This window comes from Ursus arctos, unplaced genomic scaffold, assembly GCF_023065955.2.
Source record: "Ursus arctos isolate Adak ecotype North America unplaced genomic scaffold, UrsArc2.0 scaffold_3, whole genome shotgun sequence".
NCBI classification, from domain to species: Eukaryota; Metazoa; Chordata; class Mammalia; order Carnivora; family Ursidae; genus Ursus; species Ursus arctos.
Window position 1 is genome coordinate 13,754,505 of NW_026622985.1, and position 19,433 is coordinate 13,773,937.

The 19,433-nt window shown below is 40.8% G+C and overlaps 1 protein-coding gene across 1 annotated transcript in view; it reads right to left on the reverse strand.

Annotated features, from left to right (window-relative positions):
• Positions 1–19,433, reverse strand: part of POU6F2 (POU class 6 homeobox 2) — a 453,583-nt gene that overhangs the window by 218,226 nt on the left and 215,924 nt on the right. The gene's annotated exons all lie outside the window — the stretch shown is intronic.

Here is a 19,433-nt window from a genome sequence, read left to right on the forward strand (position 1 = left end):
TTTTACTTCAATGATAATCTGAATTGAAGAGATTTTTTTTTACATTGGGTAATATTCCTAATTTCTCCCAAGAGCCTGTGAAAGTCAGAGTGCTTTAAAGTTTTTTTTTTTTTAATTTAAATTCATAAGTGGTATTTCCATGTGAACACAGTATTGAAATATTTCAGGTGAAAAGCGCTTCGAGTCCTCATTTTTAAAAATCCAGTTGACAGATGACTGTAAATAAGTAAATCACATGGTCATGAATATTCTGGAATATTCTGGAATATTCAGGAGGCAAGAACCAACATGGAAAGCTGCCCCAGTTCTCAGAGAGAAAACTGCACTTACAGACTCAGTCACATTTACTGATGGTGGGTGGGCCCGTCCTTTTTCCGTGCCATGTGAGTAAACGTATACACTCTGTGACAGAATCTGGGGACTGATAAGGTACAGAAAAGGCATGGATCTGTGGGTCTGAGGTGTGCATACTGGGGACTCTCGTTAGCATTCTGCTCTAACACCCTCACCTTCCTCCCCGTGAAGGGGGTACTTTAGCTGAAGACGCACCTGGCCGGGAAGGCCGGAGAGCTTATGATTTCCACGGCTACTTTTTCCTATTTTTACTTCTTTCTTAAGTGAAGACACGCAACAGCATTAGCGTTTTGAACTGCAAGTACTTTCAGAGCAAGCCTGTGGCAGTTGGAAAAGCACTACCTAAGACGCACGCAACTTTCTGACTGGAATTTGGCCAAAAAATTAATGCTATTTTATGACCCACTCATTAATCTCCTGAAAAAGTGTGAAATACGGTTTTATGAGCACCAATGACTTTATGATGTTGAGGGGCTTTTGTACACCTGCTCTTTTCTTTGAGGCGAGCTGCCTACCTTCTCCTATATTCTGTGCTCTGCCAGAGTAGGGGGCAGACTGTAGATTATGAAAATGATAAACAGAACAAAACTTGCTGGTGAAGTATAGCTCTGCTAAGTATAGTTCACACTTTTTTTTTTTTTTTTTACAGATTTTTTTGTTTATTCATTTGAGAGAGAGAGAGAGAGCACAGGCAGGGGGAGAGGCAGAGGGAGAGGGAGAAGCGGGTTCCCCGCTGAGCTGGGAGCCTGATTGGGGCTTGATCCCAGGACCCAGAGACCATGACTTGAGCCGAAGGCAGATGCTTAACCATCTAAGCCACCCAGGTGCCCCAAATGTAGTTTATACTTGACAAACAATACCATCTATTGCACATGAAGAGGCACCAGAAATGTCTAAGAAATATATTAGGCACGTAAGACTGGACAGAAATGATAAAGTGGGGAACACACTAATTTCTTAAAATAGAACTTGAAGCCGTCAATGATAAAAATTTAGGCAAGAATAAAAAAAGAATTAGAGCATAGCATTTACTAGGAAAATAAACATCATCCTCAAAAGGATTTGAGAGTGATTTCTACCAGACCAAAGCATGAACGTGGTAGAAACATTCGTGGCATTCAAAACAGAAACTGAAACAATGCCCTGGCATGGAAGAAATTCTTATGATTCAGAAAGGTGCTTAGAGAGCTCTCCAAGGTAGGGAACATTTCAAGACTGAAAAAATGCCACAAAGGAAAAGAGAACTATTGTCTAGGCCCTGAGTCTCTTCATAAAGTCTTTCCATTGGATTCCAGCAGTCAGCATTCCAGTGAGTGGGCCACTGCTTGAAAATCTTCAAAGAAAGTTTTCATTTTATTTACAGGTAAATGTATTTTTTGTTTAGTGAAATCTTTAATTGTAATGGAAGTCAATAGGAAAAGAACATTTGCACTGAAGGAATTTCTTTCACGACAAATGTTGCTAGCGTTCACCCGCATATGAAATACATTTGTATGTACTTGAAAATGTAAATCCAAATGCAATTATACCTATAATTGTACATATAATATTTACCACTTGCCAGCCATGAAGCAGAAATAAGGCAACTTCTAAAGTGTACATTCTCTCCTTAGGGTTATTTTCTCCTTAGGTTATTAGGTTATTTGGAATATACCCAAACATGATTAAGCAATATCAGGAGAAGTCGGTAGGTAATTAATTATTGTCTCAAAAAGTCTCCTTCAACGACAGTGAGATACCACTTCCTACCTGTTAGTAGAACTACCGTCAAAACAATACAAGAAAAAAAACCCAGAATTTAACAAGTATTGGAGAAGATGTGGAAAATCGTAACTGTGTGCCTTGTTGGTGGGAATGTAAAATGGTGCAGTTGCTAAGAAAAACGTTTTTCTTACCTCAAGCAACTAAGCATAGAATTACCATATGAGCCAGCAACTCTATTTCTGGGTATGTACCCCAAAGCACTGAAAGCAGGGACAGATTATCTGTACACCCACATTCACAGCAGCATGATTTACTGTAGTCAAAAGGTGAAAGCAACCCAGGTATCTATTGACAGATGAGTGAAGAAACAAAATGTGGCATATACTTACAATGGAATATTATTCAGTCTTAGAGAGGAAGGAAATTCTGACACGTGCTACAACATGGATGAATCTTGAAGACATTATGCTAAGTGAAATAAGCCAGTCACAAAGGACAAACGCTGTCTGATACCACTTAATGAAATATTCAGAGTACTTAAAATCATAGAGCCAGAAAGTAGAATGGTGGTTTCTAGGGGCAGGGGGTAAAGGAGTTATTGTTTAATGGGGACAGAGTTTCAGTTGCTAAAGATGAAAAAGTTCTAGAGATGATGGTGGTGACGATTGCATGATAATGTGAAAGTATTTAATGCCCCTGAATAATGGTTAAAGTGGTAAATTTTATGTCATGGATATTTTAACCATAATAAAAAAAAGCAAAAAACCAAAAAAAAAAAAAAACACACCTCAAAATGAGAGAGGAACACGGGATCTGGGAGTATTACAAAGACTGCTTCAACTGTAATTGTAATATTTTAAAGAAGCAATAAGAAGCGAGAAGGGAAAAATGTTAGAATTTGACAGAACAGTGGGTAGGTATGCAGGTATTCACAGTATTTCTCTGTTCTGGTTTGAATATTTCAAAATAAAAATATTAGGAATTTTTAAAATGTAGAATTAATTCAGAATTAATTTCCACATCCTTAATAGATACACAAATTTATTTAATTAATAAATGAAAATTTATTTTAAAATCAAAATCAAAATTTAGAAATAGCCTAAAAATAAAAACTAAAGAATATCTTTTATGTTTTTCTGAAACTCAGAAATTTCTTATTTGTAATCCCTGCTGGTTACTTATTCTTTTTTTTTAAAGATTTTATTTATTTATTTGACAGAGAGAGAGACAGCCAGCGAGAGAGGCACCACAAGCATGGGGAGTGGGAGAGGAAGGAGGAGGCTCCCAGCAGAGGAGCCTGATGCGGGGCTTGATCCCAGAACACCGGGATCACGCCCTGAGCCAAAGGCAGACAGCTAACGACTGAGCCACCCAGGCGCCCCTGGTTACTTATTTTTGAGACCAAAGTTTAGCTGGATAATCTTGGGCATCCACACAGAATTCGGTTTATTTAGTAAGAACCACAGATATATCTATCACTCAAGAATATCCCAGAGGATTACAATATTAATATTTGTAACGAGCTCATTGCTTTCTTTTTAAAAGTTTCCAATAATTCCACAAAGAATATTTATAAATTTCTGAAAGTTCCAGAAAAATTCAATTTAAATCACACCAAATTTAATTGAATGCTTGAAATATTTAAGAATTATCTATCTGCTAAGGATTAGTTATCCAGACTTGATCTACCTAGAGAAATGGACAAAAGGGAGAGGAAGAGACTTTTCATGGAAAAAATATTTGACCTAACATGGATAACATCCCTGCTTCCAATATATAGAAATTATGCCTAAAATATGTCAAAAATTTAGATACACAGGCAGAAAGGGAAACGCTCAGGCATCAGAAATCAAGAACAGCAAGACCACTAACTGACTCCTTGGCCCTCTGAGGGCAGACAGGGTTAGGCCTGGCCAGCTAGGTTAGGCTGACGTTTGGCCACCAATACAAGGTCAGGATCTGGGGCCTTGGGCCCATGCAAGAAGAGTTGTTTGAACTGAGCCCCTTCTAAAAATCCAGAACCCTAAAGGGGCTGCCCCAACAGTGAAAACAGATGAGAGGAATCCCATTCACTAGCCCAGGGAATTAACAAAGATGTTTGTTTCTGTTAAAGGCCTCAGGTAGGGAAAAGTGTATGTGAGAAGACTTCATAATGTAGTTCAAATTTATGCTAGGTATATGGCACATTTAGCTCCAAGCAGAGAGATCATTTATGAAATTTATTGGGCATTTGGCACAAGCAAATGAATATTTTGCAATACTTAAGTAACCCGAAGTTTGAAGGACTTCATAGAAAATGATCTCTGTTTAAAGTGAGTTCAATATAAAACATTTCTTACCACATATGGACATTGTCCACTATGAATAAGAGCGAGCGAGCAATCGTTAATTAGCTCCTCAAGCACCTAAGCTAAAAGGCAGTCTGAAGATTATAAAACCAGTATATTTAAAGTGATTAAAAAGAACCTAGAAAAAACAGAAACCATAAAGGAAAAAAATATAACCTCTAGTAGTGAAAAATACAGTCTGTAAAATGACAAATTTAAGGTGAAACATAAGATTAAACATAACTACAAAGAGAATTAGAAAACTGGATGATTGACCTAAGGAAATCACAAAAAAGTGCAGCACAAAATATAATGAGAGAGAAAATATGAAAGGCTCAGAGACATGGAAGACAGTGGACATGTAATAGGAATTCCTGGAGGAAAGAAATGAGAGACTGGGGTAAGACGTAATGACTGAAACGTCAGGAATCCCAAGCGCCACACAAGATAAAGAATAAATCCATATCAAGGTCTTTTACAGTACAATTGGTGAATCCCAAAGACAAACATAAGCCATGATTTAAAAAGGCATTTTAGGGGAACCTGGGTGGCTCAGTTGTTAAGCGTCTGCCTTCGACTCAGGTCATGATCCCAGGGTCCTGGGATCGAGCCCCACATCGGGCTCCCTGCTCACCGGGAAGCCTGCTTCTCCCTCTCCCACTCCCCCTGCTTGTGTTCCCTCTCTTTCTGTGTCTATGTCAAATAAATAAAATCTTTAAAATAAATAAATAAATAACAATAAAAAATAAAAGTAAAAATATAAAAAGGCATTTTATCTGTGAAGGAATGATGGTTAAACTCACAGTATACTTATTATCAGCAAAAAATAGAGCCCAGAAGATAATTTCTTCATCTGCTGAAAATATTAACTATTAACCTGGAATTCTATATCCAGCTAAACAATAGGAAATAAGGACAGAAGTGGCATTTTTAAAAAAGATTTTATTTATTTATTTATTTGAGAGAGAGAGAGCACAAGCAGGGGGAGTGTCAGAGGGAGAGGGAGAAGCAGGCTCCCTGTTGAGCAGAGAGCCCGATGTGGGTCTTGATCCCAGGACCATGACCCGAGCTAAAGGCAGACACTTAACTGACTGAGCCCCCCAGGTGCCCCCAGAAGAAGCGTTTTAAACAAATGAAACTCAGTTTATCATTCAAAGACCTTCTTTAAAAGAATTAGAAAGAACTGGAAGGAAGGAGAGGTATACAAGACATAATGAAGGGTAAAGAATTTTGCAAATATAATGAAAGCTAAGAGAGATTGTAAACGTAACAGTATGAAGAATAACTAATGCTGGAGAGTAATAGTATAGAAGATGAGAGGAAGTGATCAAAAAGTTGCAATGTTATTTAGGAGGAAAGATGAAAATACTGATGTGACACCTTAAAACGTATGTTTCAAATATATGGATAACAACTAAAAGAATAAAAATACATGTTTAACTTCTAATCCAGGAGGTGGAAGAAAAGAAAACTCAACAAATCCATTAGAACGCAAGAAAGGAGAAGAAGGGCAGAAAAGCATGATGAAAAAAACCCACAAAATAAAACGATCAAAATAAATTCTAATAACTTCTATCTACATGTATCAACATGAACAAATCTCAAAAGCAAAATGTTGAAAGAAAGAGGCAAGGTACAAAAATATATCTAGAGTGTGCTATCATTCTGTAAAATTTCAATACATCCAAAATAAAACTATATAGTATACTATATACTGTATATTTCATGTATATACGTATATATAATATATATTATATATATTTAGCTAATTTATAAACACATGCACTGGAGGGGGTAGTGGTTACTCCTAGGAGGGAGGAATACTGTGGAATGATTGGAGACCGAGGAGGAATTTAGCATTATTTATAATGTTTCATTTTTTAAGATAAAAGATCTCAAGCAAAGCTGGCAAAATGTTAACAGTTGTTAATGATAGATCATTTTATTATGTATATCTATATTTCCTCTATATTTCAAAGTGCAAAATATAATAATTTTTAAAAAGGAAAGAGAACTTTAGATTCTGATCACTGGAAGTTATTAATAAAAATTATATCTCATATATATATCCCAAACAGTCCTAAACTACAGCAGAGAACCTGCAAAATTTATATAGGATATATATATATATCCTATATATATCAAAATTTATACAGGAATATATATATGATATGTATCATATATCATTTATCATATATATGTACATATGTATGTGTGTATATGTATATTACATATACATATATATCATTATATATCATATGATATATCATATGTAATGTATGTGTCATATATAATACATATGTAATATATATAATATATATAATATATATAATATATATAATATATATATCCCAAACAGTTCCTAAACTACAGCAGAGAGCCTGCAAAATTTATTCCTCTCTAATTTTTGTCACCAGAGCAGATCCTTTGTGATTTTTCTGCTTGAGGGCCCCAAATTTAAATGTATGCTAATTATTTTCATCTTTAATGAACACAACTTTTAATTAGCGTCCCATGTATACGGGATTTAGGGAGATCCTCCAGGCCGGGCCAATGCAAGCCAATAGAAGTATAATGTGAGCCACAAATGTGAACCAGGTACATAATTTAAAATTTTCTAGTATCCATATTTAAAAAAATAAAAAGTAACAGGTGAAATTAATTTTAACAACATAGTCTGTTAGACCTAATATATCCAATACATCTTTTCAACATGTTTTCAAGATAAAAATATTAACGAGATATTTGCAACCACGTGCATTTTAGATCTATAGCATATGTCAATTTGGACTAGCCACCTTTCTTTCTTAGCATGAGGGTTTTCATCTGCTGGGCCCTGGCATGGTGTCAAGCACACCCCTCTTTTTTGCCCATCTCCCGTCAAGGGGGGGAAAATGGCATCTAATATTTGCCTTGACTCAGAATCTCTTCAAAATGAACCAAAATGCAGGAGAACAGCAACTTGCAAAAGAAAGGGACAGGCTGATAGCTTTCAGCTCGGCATGCTCAAGCCATTTCCCATCCTTTTGTCTCTATCCGTTGTTCAACTGTTTGACAAACTTCTATTTCTAGCCTCTCCATAAAAGTCTCCCTAGTTGGGGAAGTCATGTACCTTTCATGGTTTCATAATAAACTGGAGGTGAGTACCAGTCCGGAATCAAAGGAAATAAAACTCTAGCTGCCGCTGCTGCTAGCACTGCCTTTTGAACGTGGCTTATACAATATTTCATCTGTGCTGACACCTTTCACTCTCAATTATTTGGCTGCTGTCAAAACAAATCAATCAAATTATAGCACTGTGTCTTCATGTTACCATTCCATTGTAAGTTAGCAACATTAGCTTTGAAATATATAGAAGTATAAATTTTATCTCTATTATTTATTTAATGCAACTTTCTCCCATGTGAGTTATTTTCCAAACACAGCAAACTCAAATTATCTTATGTCAAGTGTTGAATATATATATGTTCTGTGAAGAATTTCTAAAATAATGGCACACAGGGGAACGGAGATGCATAAGAATGTCTTAATGGACCTGCGCGTTTGTGCTAATCCTAATCCGGTGACTAATGGCAAACAGACTAAGTTTTTTGGTGTTTTGTTTTGTTTTAAGTTTTGGCTAGAAACCTGGTGAGCATGGTTGATTAATATAATTGGGGTAATGATGACACTAACACAGAGGAAAGGTGAACGTGGAACCAGAGGATGTTCAGAAACTAATTTTGCTAGCAACAAGACATAATTTCCTAAGAGAAATAATTTCCAAAAATTAAAATTACATGATCTACGGTAGGGGAAGAAAGGGATAAAGAAAGGGGGGGGTAATCAGAAGGGGGAATGAAACATGAGAGACTATGGACTATGAGAAACAGACTGAGGGACTCAGAGGGGAGGGGGGTGGGGGAATGGGATAGACCGGTGATGGGTAGTAAGGAGGGCACGTATTGCATGGTGCACTGGGTGTTATACGCAACTAATGAATCATCGAACTTTACATCGGAAACTGGGGATGTACTGTATGGTGACTAACATAATATAATAAAAAAACATTAAAAAAAATTACATGATCTAAACTACAGTTTTTCCCAGGCACAGATAACCTCTTCTATCCAAACCCCAGCACCCTAGAGCTAAGCCCAACTCGCTGTTTCCACTGCCCTGCATGGCTACGATGGGCATGACCCAAAGTGCTTTAAAAAGAAGAATGGCAGGGGAGAAAAGACTCAAACATTTTCATTTTGAGATTTTAAGACTACAATGACGTTTTTAAATAATAGATTTAAACCAATGGAGTTACTTTTCAGCAAAAGAGCAACACCGTTGACGCTTTTATGTACACGCTCTCAAAATAGCTTCTTTATACATGGAAACTTGGCGTGTCTTCAGAAGATAAAGAGCAGACTGACAGATACAATTTGTTGGCTCCTTCTTGTGGCACTCTGGCTATAAAAGGGGTAAGCAACAACCAAAAGCTCCATTGTGCATGTGTAGATTATGTCCAATGAAACAATCCAAACACGGAGAATCGCAGGAGCGAGCCCCAGGCTCAGCTGTCCAGAACAATCTTACGCATTGGGACCTCTCCTGGGTCTGTGCTGTGCCGACATCTTCCTCTCCTGAAACAGTTCAGGCCTGAACTGTTTTCCTTCCCTAACCTCTCCTTCCCCAGAAATTTCTGCCCTCCCTGGCTTCAGTCCCATACGTTGACGGTTTTTACATCAGGGGCTCCAGGGCCAATCCCATTCTGAGTTTTAGATCCCTGCATTTCCAGCTAGCTCCTCGTCTCTCCATTTAAAAGGTCCACAGGCAATGAATTTACATGTCAACTATACTAACCGCCTCCCTCTCTTTCCTCCTACCCCTCTACATTTAATCCATCACCAAGTTTTACCAAGCGCACCTCGCTAATGTCGCCTAAATCAGTCCTCTGCTCTTCATGACTGCCACCACGTCCCTTTCTCTCCTGGATTGCTACACCGGTCTCTTTCCTAACTAGACTTGAGAGTCTACCACAGTGCCTGGCAAAGAGCAGATGGTTAGTGAGTATTTGTGAAATCAATCAATCTTTGTGCACAGCTCAGGGCAGGAAATGAGGTTGAGCTTTGCCCTGGAGGGGCTGAGAAATAATAGCTGTGACCTCTCACTGGAAATCTGCCCTGCAAGAATCACACACATAAGAGAACAGGACTTGCTTGGAGAACCTTACCTCTTCATTCTCTGAACAGTGGACAGAGGGGAACGGGGGTCCACCTCCTGTTTCCTTATTTTCAATACTTCCCCCTCCCTGCCTGCCCCCTCCTCACTTCCCTCAGATACAGAAGCCTTCTTTATTTTGGTTTCAGAGGAAATTTGAACACATCATCCCGGTTCCCTCTCATCCTTGGTAATGGAATGAGACTGAGAAGCATTCCGAGCACAATCTTTTCCTTTGTTTATGTTCTGTGCCATTCTAGCGGCAGCCATCTTGGAACAGAGCTCTGATGGCTGCCTTGGAATCTAATCCAGTTTGCACATCCTAGTGTAGACACATCACTGCATACCATCAAGAGCCCTGATGGATTTACAGCCTTATTATGTACAAACTGGGGATCACATTACTTCCCTGCCTTTTGCTTTGAAAATAAATGCTTTGGCTTTGCTTTGACATTTATGTGGCAGCTGGAAACCATTATCCTTTGACAATGCTTTATTCCATTGACAGTATCTCTTAAATACACAGTATACTAGTCATACTCCTCATTCATGTGCTTCCAGTTTAATCCATACCCCAGTGCCTCAGTGACGCCTGCTTCAAGGATAATGTACTGCAGAACGGACTCTCCAGGTATTTTAAATAAAAAGTCTGAAGCCTCGGAGATACGGGGGTTTGAAAAACTGCCGAAGTTAAGACACACGCAACAATTTTCATAACTTCTTTATGGTGGATTGGGTATGATTGTACAGCGTGTCATGTGGGGCTCTTCTGAATAACACTGCAAACATGAATTTATGCACTAGGTAGTTTTAATATTGGACTTTGTGACAGCAAGCCACCTATCAGAGGTTGAGAAATCATTGCATACTAAAAGCCAGAGTCCATTCTTCTTGCTTCTGTGGCAGGGGCTGCATTGCCCTTTCCGTGAGTGGTATTAGACCCCTGCTCTCATGCTCACGATGCCCCTGGGGATGCAACTTTCTGAGTGTGGGCATCACTAGAATAGCACAAAAGTAAATCATTAGGAAAAGCGGCACACATGGCCACCTACTGTTTTCTTCTTTAGGAAAGATACCAGAAGGCTCGGCACGCGTTTCTACCCCTCACCCGCTTCCTGACAATAAATCCTCCTTTGATCAATAAAATCAGGCACATTTAAAGGCAATTTTACTGGTATTAAAGATTGCTCATACATAATGAATGCACAGAGCTGCTTTGTGGTTGTATTGTTAATTTGAGAATTAATCCACTTCGAGTTGAGGGATGCTTTTTTAAAAAGGTGGTTAGAAGGTCAAGACGGCAGACCCATATAGACTTAACCTCGTCCATGCTAATAATGATGCTTTGGGTATGACTTTTAACCTGAATGAATACAAAGTATTCTGATTTTAGAATAATACTTATTAATGAATAAATTCTAGGAAGGAAAGCAATCACCCATAATTTCTTACTGCCTAGAGTCTACCAGTAACCCTTTGTCATATGTAGTATTTTTCTTTTTCTCTCTGTGGGGTATGTGTATTTGGGTTTCTTGCAAACAACTGGGACAAATTGTGTGCATGTGAAATCTTTATTATTTTAGGGTTCACTTGTGCATCTGAGAAATAGAGCCATTAACACTTTAATGGGAGAACCTGAGTCTCTCATCTTCATGAAACTTTCCCTAGCTTTCATTTCATTAAATTTTGTACTCGCATATTCTTTTTTATGTTTTAACATAAATTGGTATTCTCTTGGTATTTTATAAGCACCACACCACCTGCTTCCCTTTTTTTTTAAAATCGAGGTACATTTTACATACAGTAAAATTCACCCTTTCCAGCATCCTGTTTCAAAAGTTTGACAAACACATAGAGTCATGGAACAACGACCATGATGAAGACAAGAGAACCGTCAAATCAGCCCCCCAAATTTCCCTGCACTGCTCTATAGTCAACTCCTTCCCCCAGCCCCACCTCTGATCACCACTGATCTCTTTCTGCCTCTATAATTTTGCCTTTTCCTGAATGTTACATAAATGGAGTCATGCTTTTACATGTGTTCATGTGCTGTTTTTAAAAGCCCCCAATTGTTCCGTCTACTTGTAATCTACTTTGTATTTATCATTTGAATGCCACTCCTTTAAGAAATTGTTCATGTGTTGTGTTCGAAGGAACCATCTGATAGCCCATGCTACCTCATGGGTTCACTTAATGGAATTGCAGAATCTCAGTGTCGGAAGGAATCTTCAAAGGGACCTAAGTCAAATGTTCATGCAGTGTATCTTCAGTTGAACCATGTAGCACCCTGGAATACAGTTCCTAATTATGTGCTGGAGAAACGCCCTCTCCTGAGGAGTATCCTTATTCCCATTGGCAGCAGGCTTATGCAGGACCTGAGCGGAAGTGCCATGGGCCATTTCCGAGCCAAAGCTTTGGAAGCCATTGCTGTTCTGCCGTTCTTTCTTCCCTTTGCGGTGAGAAAGGCCTATCCCAGGAAGAGGCTGCTTCTTTAGCCAGATCCTTGAATGAACATGTACAGCAGGGTCACTGCTGACTGCAGCCAACACGTATTGTGAAATAAACAAAGACATAAACCTTGGTTGAACCTCACTGAGATTTGGTGCGTGTCTGTTACTATAGCATAACCTAGCGAAAGCTCAAAGGGAACCAGTGTCCTGTCCATCAGGCAGCTCCATGTTTCTTCATTGAGAGCCTGTGTGATTAACTTTTCTTCACACCTCCAACTTCAACCAGGGACACTCTTCCTCCAGATATAGTATGGCTTTGTCATTCATGTCCTTTGGGTCTCTGTCCATGTCCCCATCTCTGCCACCCTTCATCCTGTCTGTCTCCTTTACACCCTACACGAGCACAGAAGTGCCTTCCGAGACTCTCTTTATTTTGTTTACAGCTATACCCCAAGCTGAGATCATGGCCTAATGTGCTATGAAAGCCCAGTAGATATGTGTTGAGTAAATAAATAAAATTAGTGAAAAGCAAAGCCAAAAATAAATAAGGCTGTTTCTTGTTAAGCTGGTATGTTTCTGTTTACTGTCAGATAATTAAAAGTATGGAATGTGATGTGTCTCCCCTTTGACTTGTCTCATTGTTCCAAATCTCCACCTAGGTTTCTCCTTTTTCTCATACACCGTGTTTGGACTTTCTTGTTTCTTATATTAAAGCTGCTTTGAGTCCTTGGAACTGCACAGGCATAACACATAAATGCAAACATATATCCATGAAAATATCATCGTATAATTGCATCGTCTTTAAGTTTGCTCATCTCTAACGCATCGGCCCTACGTTGACCACTCCGCACGCACAGGCAAGGCATACAAGGCCCTCCAGTATCACCCCTTCCTGCTCCTCTGGTCTGATTTCTTGCCACCTCAGACTCCTAAACTTCACTCGAACAACAACCAAAACAGTTCAGAGGACTCTAGACTCCATGCTTCTCATGCCTTCTCCTCAACATTGAATGTTCTCTTTACTTCTTTTCGCTTGACTAACTCTGACCTTAAAATCCATCCATCCATCTATCCATCCATCCACCCACCCATCCATTCATCCTTGAGCACTTATTATGAGGCAGGCACTGTTTGAGCTCTTGGGCCATATCATTGAATCAAACAAAGATGCCTATTGTAGGGCTTACATTCTGATGGCAGGACCAGACAAACACTACATGTCATAAACACATTCATTGTACGCAGATATTGTCCCCAGAGCATCAGGGCCAAGCATTAGGATGCTGCCACCACTGCCTAATGTGGCTGCAGGAAGTGTGACCCTAAGTGCTTATAGAGAAAGAAAGAAAAAAGTTTCCGCCATTCCTAAGACTTTAAGGCTGTGTAGAAGGTAGTAAGTGTTGTGGACAAAGGAAATAAAGGAAAGCAGGTGGGGGGAACAGCAGTACCGGGGGGCTGTGGGGGGGGAGTAGGCTGATGGTTTCTGAGGAAAGAGTCTTTCAGGCAGAGGAAATGTCCTGCACAAAGGCCCTTGTGTAGGTGCGCGTTTAGAGAGCGCCAAGGAGGTCAGAGTGCCCGCACCCCGAGGCCGATTGAGTTGGAAGAGAGAACCGGGGGAGTGAAAAAGCAAAAATAAATTAGACTGAAGATGTATGCCTCGAAAAAAACTGTGGCACCTGGAACTGACTGAAAGCAAAAAGATCAGAAGCATTCTCGGTTTCTGAGAGAACCACGGTCCTAAGGGAGCTACAAATCTTTAACTATTGGAAATTTCAAGCAACCCCTGGGACCCCAGAGCTTCCGTAAGCTGTACATGGACTGAGGAAGTGCTCAAATAAAGGCATATTTCTCAACTTTCTCTTCAGAGATAGCCAAGAAAGATAATGGGCAGGGAAGAATCTTCCAGGGGTAGAGCGAAGGGCCAAGGAAAACTGTGGCCAAGGGTGCTTCCCAAGGGCTGCCCGATGGAGTAATCTCTCCCTGACCCCAGGGGAGGGGATCTGCCCATGTCTGCCTGCTAAAATGTTGGACTGGCTATGGATAAGCCCATTGTGGCCTATTCTTACAATGGAACACTGCTCAGAAATGAAAAGAAAAGAACCCCTGGCATGGATTAATCTCAAAAACATGATGCTGAGTGAAAAAAGCCAGACACAAAAGCATACATACTGTAGAAATCCATTTATATGAAGTTCTAGAACAAACAAAACCAATCGACAGTGATAGAAAGCAGATGAGGGTTGGGTTGCCTGGTTGGAGGGACACAACTGACTTACAAAGGGACACAAGGGAACATTTTAGGGGAAATGAAATGTTTTCTGTATTGACTGTGGTGGACGGAGGTCGCATGGGTATATACAATTATCAAGACCCATTGAGCTGTGCCCCTAAGATCCATGCAAGTTATTGTATGTAAATGATGCCTCAATTCCAATAACAAATACCAACAAAACAAACAAAAAGGAAATGTGAGGTAGCTGGCACACGAAATTCCTAAAACCAAAAACATTCCCACATACTTTACCCTGTACAGACTTTAATTTGGAGAGTGAGAGAAAACCAGGGCTGGTATCCTGCCAGCACAAAGGGCAGGAAAACCACCCTTGGCCTTGATTTTTCAACTTGCCTTGAACCTAATTGCTTTTCCATGTTCAGGTTAAGCAGCACTCTCTAATGTATTTTTGGTCATTAATTTAAATGTTATGCTTGACTGAACTGGAATGTTCCCACTTTGATATAAATCTCCTACGTAGCACATTTATATTCTCCATTTATGTTGCCCACAGTGATTAGTGGGTTATCTCTCAGCCTGTGCAATGAGAACAAGTCACTAACTTGAATCATCTGTCCCAGACATAGACCCAGCTCTGCTGTCCCATGAACCCCTTGGTGCTTGTCACTTGTTTTGAGGCTCTATGTGTCTACGTCTTCTGCCTCAATCCCCAAAGAGCAGAAAACACAACCCATTTGCATGAATTCCATAATGGGGACTTTATTCTGCCACATCAAATAATAATCTAGTTCCCACACTAGGACAAATGCAAACTCTATTTTGAGCACGGCTATCTATGTTTCAAAATAGTAAGTAAATGGAAGAACTGGCTTTTAAAGGAGTTTATAGAGTATACGACAGGTCACCCTGAGTCATTTTCCTTCTTTAAGCTTCATGGTTGTCATGAATCTCCTCTCACAGGTGTGGGTTCACTGACAGTCACGTGAGACCAAATCCCGTGAGCAGGGGACAAAGGACACAGGAATGGAAGGACCAGAGTAGTGATGGTGGGAGGTGCTTGGCAGGGGCAGAGCTATCAAAGAAAAGAGAGGAGAGAATGCAAAAGTGCATCTAATTCATGTAGGGACGTAGAGTGTTGAGGAGTAGGTCATGTCTAGGTCTCATCTCAGTTTAGAGCAAGACTGGGCTTGAATCCCAGCCAGAACTTCCACAGACTTCCCCTAAAATATTCAGAACATAAACCCCATCCATGGCATCTCTGAGTTCGGAGCTAGTTTCCATCTCTGCCCACGCCCACAGGAGGGCCTCCTGGTCTGTATAGTAATCCCAGCAGACAGGCCAATACCCAGCCTGCCTCCCTTGGCGCCCCTTCTACTGATGAGGGAGGCCCCAGCGTGTCTCTCAAGCATGTTGCACAAGCTCCGTACCACGTCAGCCCAGCTCCCTCTTCCACCCACATTACCCCTGACTGGATAGGAACGCATATGTCCACATGGGGCAGTCAATCTCTAGTCTGGCCAGCGACCTGCAAGGTAGCCTAGAATGCAAAGTCTCAGCCCATCAGGAATTGGAAAGTTGGGGAGTTTGAGTTTTTGATAGACATGGAGATGGGGATAAAAACAGAGATGGTAGAGATAGCAATGGAATGTTCCTAAGAGGTACATGGGTTGGGAAGATGTCCGTACTCCAAGGAGTATGGACTGGAATGTGGAATGGAATATGAGTGAACTAAAATGAGGGGCTAGCCAAAAGTCAACCAATGCAGTAGAGAAGAGTCACAAGGAGGAATAGGGGAAGAGAGAAGACAGCTTAGAAGTGGGGGCACATGCCTGTCTACTCAGAAGGGAGAATGAGACCGCTTGCAGCCTGGTGGTTCACTGGATTCTCTGATCCCCAAACTCTAATCCCCATTCTCTAATCTCTAATCTCACTGGTTTCTCTGATCCCCAAACTCCACATCCAGGGCTCCTGAGGCTGGGCCATAGGGTGTTCCTGGGATTCTGCAAGATTTCTAACTCGTTATTCCCAGCTGTTTCCTTAAAAGAAGACCCCTTCCTTGATGAGGTAGGAGTGCTCTCTTCCTGCATGGAAGGATCCGAGGAGAAAGGGAGAACAATCCCCAGGCCGTGCAGATGGGTGTTCTGCAGCGCCACGTGGTCTCTTTTTCAGCAATGCAAAGCTTTTGCTGGATAAAATCTAGGAGCAAAGGCTTTAATCAATCATGCTTCATTTGTGCAAGAGAACACCTCTCGGTCTTGGGGATGTGAATGTCCTAAGGGAAGCAATAAGCTAATTCCCAAATAAGTTACTCCTTTCAGTCCTTACCCTCATTAGAGGCCTGGTTTGGTGAGTTAGAGCAGGAAAATTAACAAGGGCACTTCTCACAGTCACAGGGCTCCCCATCACCCTGGGATGCTCAGAATCTTGGGAGGCTGATGGAGAGAGTAGGGAAGTTGCTAAATGGATTTTGGAAAAGCTCCCTAGACCAGGCTTCCTTAAACTTTAGTGTACAGAGGAATCTCTTGGGAATCTTTTAAGAATGCAGATTCTGTTCAGCGTGCCTGGGGTGGGGCTGAGAGCCTGCATTTCTAACAAGCTCCCACGTGAGCTGATGCCGTTGGTCTGGGAATGACGTTCAGAGGAGGAGACAGTGATAGGACCCCTGCTGCCTGAGCAGAGAAAAGCCACTCAGTGTAACACCATGTCATTAATGCTCATTAAAATACATGCATGAATCATGGTCTCTGAGGGTCTGAGAGCAATTCTGTGTCAACTTGATAGTGAACGTAAATGAACCAGCTCCCAATCCCTTTAGTAAAGAAGAAGATACTTGAAAACTTATCCCTGAATTCCAAACCATTAAGAAACCGATGTCAGTATTTTTCTTTCTTAGCAAATTTGTAGCTTTTGAGCTGGAAGGACGGACAGGCTGAAGGGCTGGGCAGCAAGGCTGGAGAAAGTCAGAGCTAATTCCAGCTGGCAGGCTTATTTCATGAATAAACCTTCACGTTTCACAATGAGGAAAGGGGGAACCATCCAGAACTAAGTGCCTCGTATGGAAACAGGTTCCATTTCAGACTAGGTGTTTTAACGCTTAAATCCCTCCCCCTCACACTGACGGATCACACCTGTTTTATAAAATCATCCAAGAAGGTGCAGTATTAATTAGTATTGGGCAGACTTACTAGTGGTTTCAAGACTCTTAAAAGCCTTGGAAGCTCCTGTGCTTCTAGGGTCTAGGGTGGGCCGTGGGGAGGGGTGGAGCATTCTACCCTGTCGACCACACAAATGTGTGTAAGGACTCCTTCTGGAGTATCGTAGCCTATGAACCAGATTACCACCCTCGAAAGAGGATGAGACTGGATGATGTTGAGGATTGACTCAGTCTCAAAGTCGACCAGGACCCCTGCAGATGGCCTGCGAGCCAGCCACCCACCATCTCCAGAGTCCCGCCACCTTCTTGACATAACCTGGAAAACCACACAAGCCATAGATACTGCCTACGGACTGCCAAGGGCTGCAGTAGGTTCCTGAAAGGGGGTGAGGTCATCCTTGGGTCAGATACTGGCTGACAAGGTGACCAACCGGCACTGCCCTTCCGGTGGTAAACACACATCTTGGGCACCGTAGAGATTCAAGCATTTACCCGATTCTCATTGTTATTGCCCCCGGACTTCTGGCAGGTGCCCAACTCCTTCTTGTTTGCCTGGGGCCCTTCCTGGTTCCAACAGTGAAAGTCGCATGTCCCCAGAAAACCCCCAGTCACCAGCAAACTAGGGTGGTTGGTTACTTCTCGAACTAGTGAGGTCTGGATAGTCAAGAAATCACGTGGGAAGATACAAAAGGAAGAGAAAAGCCCAAGGGAATTGCAGGGAACTTCTCTGGATCCTAACAGTGACTTAGGAACTGGGATTCATTCACAAAGTTATTAAAGAACAAAGTGCTGGAGGAGGGGCTTGAGTGTTAAGACCGATGAGGATGAGGAAGGTTTCCCTGTAACAGGCTGACTGGCAACCAGGAGATATTTTATTTTAATGACCTCACCACCTGCCCTCCCAACAAAGGGAGACAGATTTCCTTGTGTCTGTGCAGTAGACAAGAGCTTGACCATCAACTCCAATCAACACACTTCTGAAGGTGAGGCCGTTAAGAAAATCGTGTAAGAAGCACCAAGGGGTAAAAAGAGTTAGCACTCTCATTGAACCTACTTACTCTGGACACAAATCTTAGAATTTCTTTTCTGAAACCAAAGGTGCCAAAAAGAACCAAACTCCAAACTATAAGCTAATCCAAAATTTGATATTTAGAGAAAAGAGAAAACCTTGATGGAAGTCCACACTCCACATTAGTCCACAGTCGCTAACTTCGAGCCCTTAAAATAACCAGGTGTTCAATCCTGAGAAGACCAAACCATAATAAAGATACAACAAGCCTGATTTTTTTGGACTCTGATTTTGGCATCTATTTTAACCAAGCAAGATTAATTCATGACCTAGAAGTTCTGTGAACTTATGTTTATTTATAATATTCAATATTCCCATAGGCACAAACGTTGCAAATGGAAGGTTGCATTTTGATAATGCCCATTTCTTCATTAAGATTTCATCATCCAGCTACATTAGAAAGCCTCTCCCTACACTTTGTTGCTTCGGCTTTCACCTTGTTTATTCCTGCCTTATTTGCTTAATCTTGAGATCCTGGCTCCCAGGCACTTTCAAATTTGAAACAAGTAAAGTTTGTGCATTAGCGTGTCCTGGGCATGCATGATTTATGAATGGCAGGTTTCTTGGCACAATTTAATGGTATGAGAGCGACTTTGTTTTAAACATTAAAGGGAAAGTCAAGAAGTGGCAACAATAGGTGGGATATTAGAACATACGGTGTGTAAAAAAGTTTGGGTCAGGAGTTAACCAGTTCTTAAGTGGTTTACTTCGTAATCTTTGGACTGATGAGAGCTCTGACATTTGACCAACTACAAAAAGTGCTTTAAACTCTTACTCTGATAACTTACTGCATCCAACTCTCACTCTGAAAAAAAAAAAAATTTCTTTCGAATGGCTAACATTCATATCAATGGGGAAAACAAACACCTTTGAGCAGCCCAAAACAAATTCATTTTCTCTTTTGTTAGGCATCCTAATCGTCTCATATTCAGGCCATTTTTCACCATAA